A 13080-nucleotide genomic window follows, 5' to 3' on the forward strand; every position below is an offset into this window, starting at 1 on the left:
CCAGAGAAATGAAAATTTGTGCTCAATTTGTGTACAATAAAATGAAATGCAATGTGCTATCATGTATAACTAAATAGAAAAAACATTTTTTTTTAAAAAATGGAGGTTTTGTTATATCTTTCTAAGATACTTAAAAGACAGAAAATATTGGTAGAATTCAATTTTAATTTGGAAAAACAATCATAAGAAAATACATTTAAAAGAATCCAGACAAAATGGGCACAGACTGGGTGTTAGTTGCTATTGTAGAGAAAAATCATGTGGTCTAATATTTTTTAAAAAAATAATCAGTTTGAACTGGGAGGTTTGGCTTGAGTCTCCCATTAAAGTGACCAGTGACTTGAGTAAAAGTGTCAGGTAATATTACAAATATCAAAATGCATTTTGTTTTCAATTAAACAAGATTACACCTTCACTTCTTTCCCACAAAAATATGCTCTAATTCTTTAGCCTTGGACTAGTTGGCCTTTTCTGTTCCATTTGATATAATGTATCGATTGAGACCATGGGCTTTGTAGTCTGTGCTCCATGCTTCAGCCAGTTATTTGAGAACCTCATCAGTCTCACCTGTGAAATGAAAATCATATTAATAACACTTGTGAAATAAAATCATATTAATAACTAGTCATAATAATAATCATATTAAAAAAACGAATGAAAAGGTTACACAATGGAGACAGCTTAGAAGGAACAAATTAGAAGGATCACCTAAATAAACATTTTAGAATTCAGAGAAAATCTGAAGTAGTACAAATTTTCCTTTAGAAGTACTTTCTACTTCCTGTCATATGATATGTAGAGGAGGCTGAAGTCAGAAAGGGAATGTACTGTGGAATGTATCCAGGTCAGAAGACACACTTTGAAAGCCAGAGAGATCACAAGCCTCACTCCCCAGTGTTCTCAGCATGAGGACATGAAAAGCCTCTACCTAGCTTACATAAGTTGAACTGATGTATTTTGTATCATCCAGTGACTCAAAAGAGCCAGGCCTTGAAAAAAGAAGATATGTTTTAACACTGGGCAGGGACAAAATATAATCAGAGAGATGTATGCTAGAGGATTATAGAGATTCAGAATAATAAGAGATAGATTCATACTTGGGAGAACAACGAAGGATTTATTAAAAAGAGCCTTTGAAATGGGCCTGCAGAAGAACATTTGTGATTTTGATGCATGGAGATGAAGATAAGAGAAGGAATGCCAAATGCAGGGGAAAGTAGGAAAAAAACACAAGCAGACACCAAATGAATAATAATTATCTTCCATCTCCACAAATGTTGGGTAGTAGACCATGACAAAATACTTGTAATACTTTTTAATCTAGATTTGATATGGAAATTCAAAAATGTTTATTTTTAAGTTATATTTACTTTAAAAAATATTTTTGAGATATAGTTGATTTATAATAATTCACCTATTTAAATTGTTTAATAAATAATTTAATAAGTTTTGACATGAGTATACAGCTGTGAATGAACATTACACTCATGATAGTCAACATATCATACCTATAACTCCTGAAAGTTTTCTGATATCCCTTTATAATCATTATCCCACAACACTGCAGTGAATAAAAGCAATAATAGTGGGCATTCTTGCCATGTTTCAGATCTTAGAGAAAATAATTAACAGGTTTTTACCACTGAATATGATGTTAACTGTGGGTTTTTCATATATATGGCTTTGTTGTGCTGAGGAAAATTCCATTTGCTACAGTTTAATTATGAATAGTGTCCCTCAAAAGTCCATTTATTAAAGTCTTGGTCCCTAGGAAGGTGCTATTGGGAGATGCTGTGGACCTTAGGAGGTAGATGGGAGATCCCTAGGTTATTGGGGAAGTGCACTAAAAGAGAACTCTGGGACCCATTTCTATGTCTCTCTCTGCTCCCTGGCTTGATGTGTAAGCAGCTTATTGTGCTATGAATTCCCACTAAGATGTGCCACCCTTGCTAGAGGATCAAAGCCTTACAGCTTTCCAATCTTGGTCTAGAATTTTCAGAACCATGAGTTAAAGTAAACTTTTTCGTTTTATAATTTAATTGCTTCAGCTATTTCAATATAGGTGAAGCTAACTAATACATATCTGTATCATATTGGCTCAGAATTTTTTATCATAAAAGGCATTGAATTTTGTAAAATGAATTTGTTTTTGCATCTAGTGAGAGGATCATGTGATTTTTATTTATTTATTTAGTTAACTTGAACTATTAGCAGAAGTAGCACGAAAAATAAATTTTAAAAATGTCTAAATCTTGAAGGAAGAAGTAGAAATACCTGTTCACAAATTATATGATCCTATTTACAGAAAACTTTGCAAACCTCACATACCTGCAAAACTAAAAAGATTGTAAACTTTCAGAGAATAAAAATCAATATATAAAAATCAGTAGTATTCTTATACATTAACAATACACTATCTAAAAAATTAATTAATAAAATAATCCCATTTACTATAACATTAAAAATAATATAATGCTTAGGAATACACTTACTAGGGAAGTAAAAGACTGCAAATTGTAGAACCTTGATGAAAGAAATTAAAGCATAGAAATCAAATGTGAAGGCATCTTGTACTCATGGATTGGAAAATTTAATATTGTTAAATATTCATACTACCCAAAGTGATTCATGGATCCAATCTAATCTGTACCCAAACTCTGAATTACTTATAAAAATAGAGAAAAAAATTCTAAAATTAATTTGAAATCACAAAAGACCCTAAATAATCAAAGTAACTTTGAATGAGAAAGAAAATATCTGGAGGAATCTACTTCCTGAATTCAAATCATATTTTAATGCTGCAGTAATCAAAACAATTTGTTACCGGCATAAAGGCAGATAGATGGAGCAATGGAAAGAAAAACAGAGCTCAGAAATAAACCCAGGCACTTATGATCAATTGATCTTCAACATGTATGCCAAGAATATACAATGGGAAAAGGAGAGTTTCTTCAACAATTAGTGTTGGCAGAACTGGTTCTCTATAAGAAAAAGAATGAATTCAATCCTTATCTTATGTGCATAACTCAGCTCAAAATGGGTTAAAGGCTTAACTATAAGACTTGACATGATAAAGCTTCTAGAGTAAAATAGCAGAAAAGCTTGGCATTGACCTTAGCAATGATTTCTTGCATATGACTCCAAAAGCAAAGGCAACCAAGCAAAATAGTAAATAAGGACTTCATCAAATTAAAAAGTTTCTGCATAGCAGAGGAGACAATCAATGGAATGAAAAGACAGTGCATGGAATGAGAGAAAATATTTGTAACTCACAAATCTAAAGCATATAGAGCTCCTACAACTTAATAGCAATAAATAAATAAATAAATAAATAATGCAATATAAGGGCTGGGGTTGTGGCTCAGTAGTAAAGTGCTCCTCTTGCTTGTGTGACACCCTGGGTTTGATCCTTGGCACCACATTAAAAAATAATAATAATAAGTGAAATAAAGGTATTGTTTCCAACTACAACTAAAAATATTTTAAAAATCCAATATAATAATAGACAAAAGATTAAAATATTACAAAAGTAGACATGCAAATACCCAAAGCATATGAAAGATGCTCAACATTACCAACATCAGGGACAGGTAAACCAAAATAAAAAAGTATCATCTCATTCCTGTTAGTGTGGCTATTTAAAAATATACAAAAATATAACAACAGTTGACAAGGAAGAAGATAAAATGATATCCTCGTGTACTGTTGGTGGGAAGGTAATTAATGCAAAAACTATTAAGGAACCTCCAATCAAAAATAGAACTATAGGTGCTGGGGATGTGGTTCAAGCCATAGCGCACTTGCCTGGCATGCTCACGGTGCTGGGTTCGATCCTCAGCAATACATACACATAGAGATGTTGCATCTGCCGAAAACTAAAAAATAAATATAAAAAAATAAAGTTCTCTCTCTCTCGCTCTCTCTCTCTCGCTAAAAAAAATAAAATAAAATAAAAAATAGAACTATCGTGTGATCCAGCTATCACACTTCTAAATATATATGCAAAAAAATTGAAATCAGGGAATTGAAATACATCTGTACTTCCATTTTCATAAGAGTATTATATGCACTAGCCAAAATAACCTAAATCCCACTGATGGATGAATGGGCAAAGAAAATGTAATATATACATGCAATGGGATAATATTCATTTTTTACAAAATATTTATTTATATTTTTAGTTGTAATTGTCAATACCGTTTGCCGCAGTCTGGCTGGGCACAATTCAGGAGCCACTTGTCAAAAGAAATGAACTTTATTTTTAGAACCACACACGCCAAACAAAATAGCTCCTCAGGAAAACCTTCAGAGCCCAACTGCCACCACCAGCTTCCCACAAGCCTCTCCACCTCCCCCACTCCTCCTGCTCTTGAGGCCTATTGGCTGGGTCGCATGGGCGGAGCCAAAAAAGTCCCCCAATGAGCAGCTCCGTGGTCTGAAAGGGCAGGGAAACAGCCCGATGAGCATCACCGCAGAGGAGCCAATCAGTTGGCAGCTAGAAGTTGCTGGGGCCGCTGTGAGCCAATCATCAGCTGGCAGCTGGAAGTTTGCTGGCAGCTGGAAGTTTGCTGGGGCCCCTTCGGCTATGGCTCTCAACAACCGTTATTTTATTTATTTATTTTTATGTGGTGTTGAGGATTGAACCCAGGGCCCAACACGAGCTAGGTGAGCGTTCTACTGCTGAGCCCCAACTCCAGCCCCTTATATTCATTCTTAAAGAAAAAATCCTGCCACTTGTGACAAAATGGAAGAAACTGGACATCATGCTAAGTGGAATAAGCCAGACACAGAAAAGCAAATATTACTTAATCCCACTTAAAATGAGGAATCTGGAATAGTCAAACAAATAAAAGCAGATAATAGAATGGTAGCTTCCACTGATAGGAGAAGCCAAAACAAAGAAATTTTAATAAAAGGAATTTTAATCAAAGGTTACACAACTTCAGCTATGTAAGAAAAAAATCCTGGATCTACAACTGTACAGCATAACACTATATTTAACAATGCTATCTTGCATATGTAAATGCTTGCTAAGAGGGTAAATCTTATGGTGTTTTTATCACAAATAATAGTATTAACAAAGTGGGTAGTTGGAAATGTATGAGTTGATGGATATGTTTATAACGTGGAGTGTGAATATGATTTCATGGGTATATATTTATCTACAAATTAATCAAATCATGTATTTTAAATATGTACCACTTTTATACATCAACCATAATTCAATGATTCTAATAAAACATATGAGTTGATCAAAAATGGCATTAAATATAGCACATAATAATTTTAAAAATAACACTACATGGTGAAAATATCGACTAAATTGGGAAATATATAAGATTTTTACATTATTACTTAAATCTCTTTCAAGGATAATTGAGTCTTTTAACACAAAGTTTAGTCTTTTGGGTGTTGAATATTTTGTATTCCTATAACTTGAGTTTTCCTTTTGGAATTCAGTTAATTTACTTGAAAACTGTTTTATTCTCTTGGATCTTGCAGTTAAAATTTCTTAGGCATCCCCAAAATTAATTATCCCTCTCTAACAAGGCAAGTCCCTCTGATTACACTACCAGTGCCCATGAATAATGAGAGAACCCAGACTGACTGGCAGGAACGGCACTGTGTGAGCCCCAGGAAACATTCTCTCCAATTGTTCTGGATATATTTTCCCTGGCCTCATACAGGTTCAATAGACTCATCCACTGGTCAGTACTATAGATCTAGAGATAGTCACCATCAAGGATTCAGCAAAGCAGAGTAGAATCTCTTTTTGTGCACATTTCCTCTCTATTTTTTTCCCACTGCCTAAATCTAGAGCCCTAATCTCCCACAGTTCTCAGTTCCACCTCCTCAATTCAGGTTTTCCTTCAAGCTTCACCTGGGATCTCCCCTCTGTGCAGCAGCCTGGAAATTTTCTCAAGGCATTCAGCTCATGCAATCCTAGAGCTCATCTCAGATATTTGACATATTGTAGGAATCTCTGTTCTTCATTCAAATCCAGACTTCTTTTGGATAAAATTTAGCATGTCAGAGGAACACTGGAAGGCATAGAAAAATCTCTGTTCCAGGATGTAGATTATACACCTACTTAGCGTCTTCTCCCTGTTTCTTTATACACACATCCCCAGAAAGAAGTAGCCAGTCAATAAGAACACATGGATTATCTGCAGGAGGAACATCAGCAGAGGGCAAAGGAGCTTTGTGGAAGAGATCTATGTTATCGTCCTCATTGCCTCATTTTTATTATTTTCTACAATGATCTCCAAACTAATGCTAGAATTGACATGAGGGATTCTCAAAGGAAACCCTGGACTACTGTCATTACTGTTTCTAAAGTCTATTGCCAGCTTGGTGTTGTTAAAAGAGCCTTTTATTTTGGTAACCTGAAGCCAGACACTTGGAAGTTTCTAGGGTAACTTAAAAGGATTTCAAGTTTCATTAATCTAAAAAAAAAAAAACTATAGAACACCCAACAATATCACCTAGTCCTTTGATGCTGTACATTAATCTGATTCAAATATTGCATAAGAAATTATATTTGTATAGCCTACCTAATCCTGAATGGGGAAGGCATATACTTTGTACATTAAAAGATGTATTCTCAGTTCCTGAAAATGTCAAAATACTGTGTGTTTTGCATCTTCTCTTCTGATACTGTTGCCAAAGAGCTGATTCCAACATGGTGTCCATTTGTGGCCCCAAGGAGCACCTGAAAGAACTTTATCTATTCAATATTACAGACATTCACATTTGCACTCCCTTTCCTCACAAATATGAGCCTTGAAACTTGACAATCTTTTCTGCCTGCTTGCAATTTAATATCTTTGATTCCAGTTAAATCTGGGACCATGAGTATATCTCTTAAATTTATTTCTCTTGTTAATCAGATATGATAATCACTGTCCCCTGCATAAAATTATTAGGAACTTACAAGTAAGTAAAATACATCTGTCATATATAGGCTCTGTAATTTTACCACACATTCTAAACATTTTATTTACTATATTAATATTGTAGGCATCAAGCACTACTCCCTTGTAGTTAAAAGCTGAGCACTTTTAATATTCTCCTTACTGATGACCTCCAAAATACTCAGAAAAGTCTAAAGGATTCACCATCTTCCATGTTCAAGGAATCCTCTCCAGGAGCAAAGTCCTATGAACGACTGTACACACCTTTAGTCATCAGGTCCGTGTCATAAGAGCTGAAGAGCAGTCAGACTCTTTTCTCTTCCTCTTCTCCAGCTCCCTCCTCTGCTTCTTTTCCATGTTGCAGGGCAAATATTAATTTGTTCTTAATTCTGGCAGAAAACTAAGGTAATAATGTTTTGATTTCTAATATTCTCAAACTGATATTTCAAGTAAATAAAAAATATATAAATTCCCTAAGCATCGATGATGAATGAATTCCCAAAGAAGTCATTCTAAAAAAAACCCACAAAAGCCCTGATTTATTATCCAGTACATTTTTCTCTACTAAAAACCCAATACATGGTATAAAACTAAACACAAAGGTCTTAAAAGACATTAAACAATACATTGTGGGATTTTCTTTAAAAATGATTTCATGCCCTACTTTAGGAAATAGAAAGACTTTTTTTTTTGCAACTACTGGAGGAGGGGAGAAGGTATTAAAATACCATGTGTCTCATCAAATCGAAAAGAACTTTTTTTTTTTCCGAATTTGGTGATACATGGTAGTAATTCACACCTTTCTCTCTCCTACCTTAAAACCCACAGCCCACATCTCCCAAAATATAACAAGTAGGACAGTTTCTGTGAAATCTTTAATAAATTTTCTATACCTATATAAGATTACCCTTCAGATTTTCATTTTTAGGGGAGAAGAGTTATCATGGTTTTCACATAAATGAGAGATAATGCACTCAGTGTTCTACACCATGCTGTTTTCATTTAATAGTATGCCTCGGAGATAAATATGTACTTATTATGGAATTTTTACTAATTTTACTCCCCCCCTGCTCAGTAACAAATTGTATTATTCTGTGTTTTTGTCCTTTTATTAATATTTAAACTCTTTGGTTGCTATATCTTAATTAAAGTCAGTCCTCTGTAACTATGGGTTTAGCATTCAAGGATTTAACCAATCTGAGATCAAAAATATTCAAAAAATTAATTATGTCTATACTGAACATGTAGATATATTTTATTGTTGTTATTCTCTAACCAGCACAGTATATAGCTATTTAAATAATATAAACCCTGCATTAATTATTATAAGTATTATGGAGATGATTTAAAGACTATAGGTATATACACATAGGTTGTATGCAAGTATTCTTCCATTTTATACAAGAAATGTGAGCATCAGCAGAGATTTTAATATCTTCAGAAGTCCTGTACCTAATCCTCCTTGGGATTTGGAGAAAGAATGAACTTACCAGGCATATCAGAAAGGAACGTCAGAGCTTCATCTGTGCCAAAGAAGAGGAAATTGAAAAGGTGTCATGGTAATAAAAGCTTATTTTATTCGTTTCTTATCTTAATTGATTCTGCATACTTTCAACAGTTCTAGATATTTTATACTTTCACTCAAAAGCCTCCATTGTTCCCAAATATTTATTTAATCATATATAATTATCTTAACTGATCACCTAGGACCATGCAATATCTGCAAAGCTTTATGTCCTAGTATTCCTCTACACATATCCCATGCTTTGTCTAAAGTGGCCTTACTGTTTAAAGAGGCCCCGACATTACTACCTCCTTGTTTTTGCTTAGTTTTACTCTGTTAGGAAGCCTTCTCCTTCCCCTAGTAGTAAAAATGTCACAGAACCTCTTTTCCCAAAACAGGGCACGAAATCATTTTAAAATAAAATCCTGTAACACATTGTTTACATGCCTTTTAAGACCTCAGTACTTCTCCTGTATTAGACATATCTGCATACCTAGTATCCCTTCTAGGGTGACTATTAATTACTAAAGAGCAGTGGCAATGTCTTTCTCTTCTGTGTATATCATGCAGTACTCAGTACAATATCTGAGGTAAGTTCTCAATAAATATTTGCTGATTTGAACTGAATTGAATTTGGTACATTTCTACCCCAGCATGGAAATAAGTTTCTGATTTATAATGAGGATTTGTGGTAAATATTTCAGCTAGACTTACTAGAATTTATCTATTCCATTAAATTAAAGGCAACTGTGCAGTCGCCAAATAGGTACTTAATATTTTTCTATAAAGTAAACAGGTTTAAGTTTTCATTTAGTGATAAAGATCAAAAATAAAAAGGAAACTATCAGCAGTAATAGTTCCCATTACAGGGAATGAAAATATTTGGCTTTTAATAAGGTACAGACCAGAATGCAATGATAGAAAAAGTAATGAAAAATAGTAATCATTTTTCCCTAGATCTGATTGAAGTCATAAAAAAAGAAAAGGCTCTTGGGTGGCCATGTTGTGAAACAAGAGGAGAATAACAAAGCAAGTTAATCAAAAGAAATAAATTCAAATTTTATCTTCAAATAAACAATATAAGTTAAATTTCACACCTGACGAAAAAAAAAAGGCTATTTCTTAGGGCTGGGTTCTAAGCTTTTCAATGCCTTTGGTTTTCTTCCATCCAAAATAAAGTCGATGGATGAGTTCTTACTTGATATAATATCTCATTTTGGTCAAGATTATGTAACAAATTTCATCACTCTCATTGAAGTCCTGGAACTTGGCACATGGCTTTGACAAACTATCATTAGGAAGAACAGGGAATTTCTAACAGTTATTGGAGAATCACATCATAGGGAGAAGATGGTGAAAATGACTTCTCAATGCACTCATTTTTCATTTCCTCAGTATCACAACTTCTCCATCTGAGTTTCCAATATTTCCATTGTAAATGTATCAGATATCACATTTGTATAGTATGTATCAGATGATTTTCTTGTACTTACCAAAGGAAGGGTACAGAAATCAGAATATGAAAAATATGATTTTCAATTAGAAATGAAATTCAAATGGAAAAGGTATTTTTAATTATTAAGGAATTTTTGAAATCCTATCTAACTTGAAGATGGAAGCTATACTTTATCTAATGGTAATATAACGGAGAAAAAAAGTAAAATATTGTATAACAAAAATATAAATATACAATTTAGGAGGAAAGAATATTAAAGCAGGAAAGTTAAAAGAAGCCAATGGATTAATCATATGCTTAGAAAATAAATGTATTTTATGAGGATTTTTCAATTTCTGAATTTAGATTCCAAGTTTGTTTGGCTTTTTGTTTGAGTTATAGCAAGCTAATTAAAGAGGAAAATAGAGCTATTTATTTACAAAGCTGATTATAGCCATAAGATTATTAAAAAAAATAGGAGATGAAGTTTTGGCATTACATTTGATGAAAAAAATCTGGTAGATTTGGATATGTTGATACAATAGTTTCCTGAATATTTTTTCTTATCATCAATTTTATAGTACATTTCATGGGTGTCCTATGAAATCCTAAGAAATTGTTATAAGAAACAACCCTTCCAAAACATTTTCAATAAAATAGTTAATAACTATTGAGTGTTTATTATGAGCCACATTCACTTCTAGGTACTAGGCATTTACTGTCTCATTTAATGTTCATAAGAAAATTGTTAGTGAAATCTACAGAGGAAGACTCTCAGATTTAGATTAAGTGAATTTTTCAAGGTCACACAAGTGCTAAAAGACCCACTTAGAATTCAAACCTAAGACTAGCAGACTGGAAGATGCATTCACCCATACATCTCAGAAACAAAATGAGTAGGGCTATTAAGCTATGAAGTGCTCACATGCTAGATACTTTTCTTATCACTGTGGGTGTAACAATTCATCAGATGTCATAACAATCCATGAATAAGTAGCATTATCACCCTCCTCTAAAGAGGACTGTAACAAGGCATGAAGAGTTTAAACACTTGCTCAGTATCACACAGCTCATGAGTTCAGAGCAAGGGTTCAAGTCCTAAACTGCCTAGTCCACACACAATGCTACTTTTTGTATGAAAGTTTTAGATAGCTGGGCAGCAAGAAGCTTCAGCATGCATTTTTTTGTACTGTATTGTTGATTACTTGCCCTATTGAGGTTTGGTTGAAATAGAAAGTTCAAATGAAAACAGGTAAGAGGCTTTGGGAGTTATCTAACCATGAGATTATAACTAGTTTCATAATTGTAGAAATTGAAAGAAAAATAATGGATTTAAATCACAGTTTGCTGACTGGGGTTTTGAAGAATGAAAATGGCCACAAGTCTCTAAGTCATGCAAAATGCTTGTGCTGTTGGCAGTGGAAACTGGGAAGTGGAAAGTTTCTGAGAAAGTAAACAAGATGGTGATTAATGTTTATATTTATTAGCTATTGTTTCTTTGCTTTATCATCATTTGAATTGATGGGAGGTTTTTTGCAGAATTATATTCATTTATAAAAAGAATACAAGTTGTGGAAGGAGCATTAGTAGTTCATTCTGATTCCATATCCTGACATTTAGTAAACTTTTGATATTGGAATCCACTTTACATCCCTGTATCAGTCTTTTCAGTTACAGAAGGGCTATAAAGATCAAAATGGGTCATATATGGAATATTACTTTGTAACATATATAGGGATGAAAACTAAAATGATTATCATTATTTCTCTGTCTAGGGCTCTACTCATGGAAGAAAAACATCCCAGTTTTGTTATGCAAAAATATTATTCTTAAACAAATCAATCAAACTCTCTGTGCCTGTTCTGTAAAATGAACTGTTAGTAGTAACCAACTCATGAGAGTATATTGAAGATCATTACATGATGGATTCAAGATGCTCGTTAAAGTATATAGCACTTAGTAAGTCAAGAAATGAACCACAGAGTAAGTCAACACATGCCATTGCTATCATTAATACTAACATTATTTCTAACTTAATAACTTTTATTATTTGGCCATCTAATGTTGCTATGGTCTATTAGGCCATATAAAATTTTTAACTTAATATGTACAAGAAGTAGTACCTCAATTTTTACAAGTATCCTAATATTTATAGATATTCATGATAATCTCCTAAATAGAAAAGTTTATCACATAATTAATACTCTTGCTTATTTTCTAGTTGTGCAAATACAAAAAAAATGGATGCTTTGCCTTATATGTGTACCTAAAATGTACTGTACTTATTTTTTATTGAACAATCAGAATTATTTATCATCCAGTTGTTTAAAGTATTTCTCTTACTATATAGTAAAAGAAGAGTAGTTCTGCTGTGTCACAAATTTGATTTAAAAACACAATGACCTTTAGTATTTTTTCCTTCATTTTCAATGAGTATGTTGAATAATCCAATAGGGAAGGCATTTTCCTTGACAGAAATTTATTATAGTAAAAAAAAAAAGTGCTGAGATTACAAAATGTTTTAAAATGTTACCATGTGAATATTATTTTAGTGCATATATTTCTACTGTAATGGCATTTGCCATCTGGCATTCTTGCAAATAAGTCTTCTTTCCTCACACACTGTACATCTTTCTGCCTGTCTTTCTCAGTTTGTGTCTATTCATAATTAATCTCTGGGTTCACGTAATAGGCCTCTCCTGCATGTTCTCTTAGCTAAGGAAACAAGTACTCAAGAGTGTAACACCATAGGCAGGGAACAAAGGATTCACATTCCACACTCTGTGTTAGAGAGCACTGATATGATTCTCAGGAGCCAAGCTTCTTAGCAACGAAAGGAAGGATTTACAGCCCTCCAGCTTTCTGAGCTACCAAAGCTCTTGAAGGCTTTCAAGAGCTGACCTTCTTAGCAAAGGGCTAGATTCTTTTAATGCACTCACTTTCAAAAGGTAGCATACCTGTTTTTCCAGTGTGATGTGGATGCTATTAAAAGGGAGTTTCCATGGATACGGACCTCAGTGGGAATGAAATAGGATTGTCCTCTTTGCAGACTCATTGTTGCTCCAAATATTCCTAAAACCTAGATCATGCCATCCTTTTATGCACCTTTCTTATGGCTAGCATCTTATTTATAAAGCATTGTCAATGATAAGAAATCAATGCCTTTCTAAATGTGTAGGTTCAAACTCAAAGGTATTTGTGTGAGAGGCTGTAAGATGAACATGGAA

The sequence above is a fragment of the Marmota monax genome, unplaced genomic scaffold (genome assembly GCF_021218885.2).
Source record: "Marmota monax isolate L192 unplaced genomic scaffold, Marmota_monax_Labrador192_F-V1.1 WCK01_AAM20220418_F8-fsc00033, whole genome shotgun sequence".
In the NCBI taxonomy this organism is placed as follows: domain Eukaryota; kingdom Metazoa; phylum Chordata; class Mammalia; order Rodentia; family Sciuridae; genus Marmota; species Marmota monax.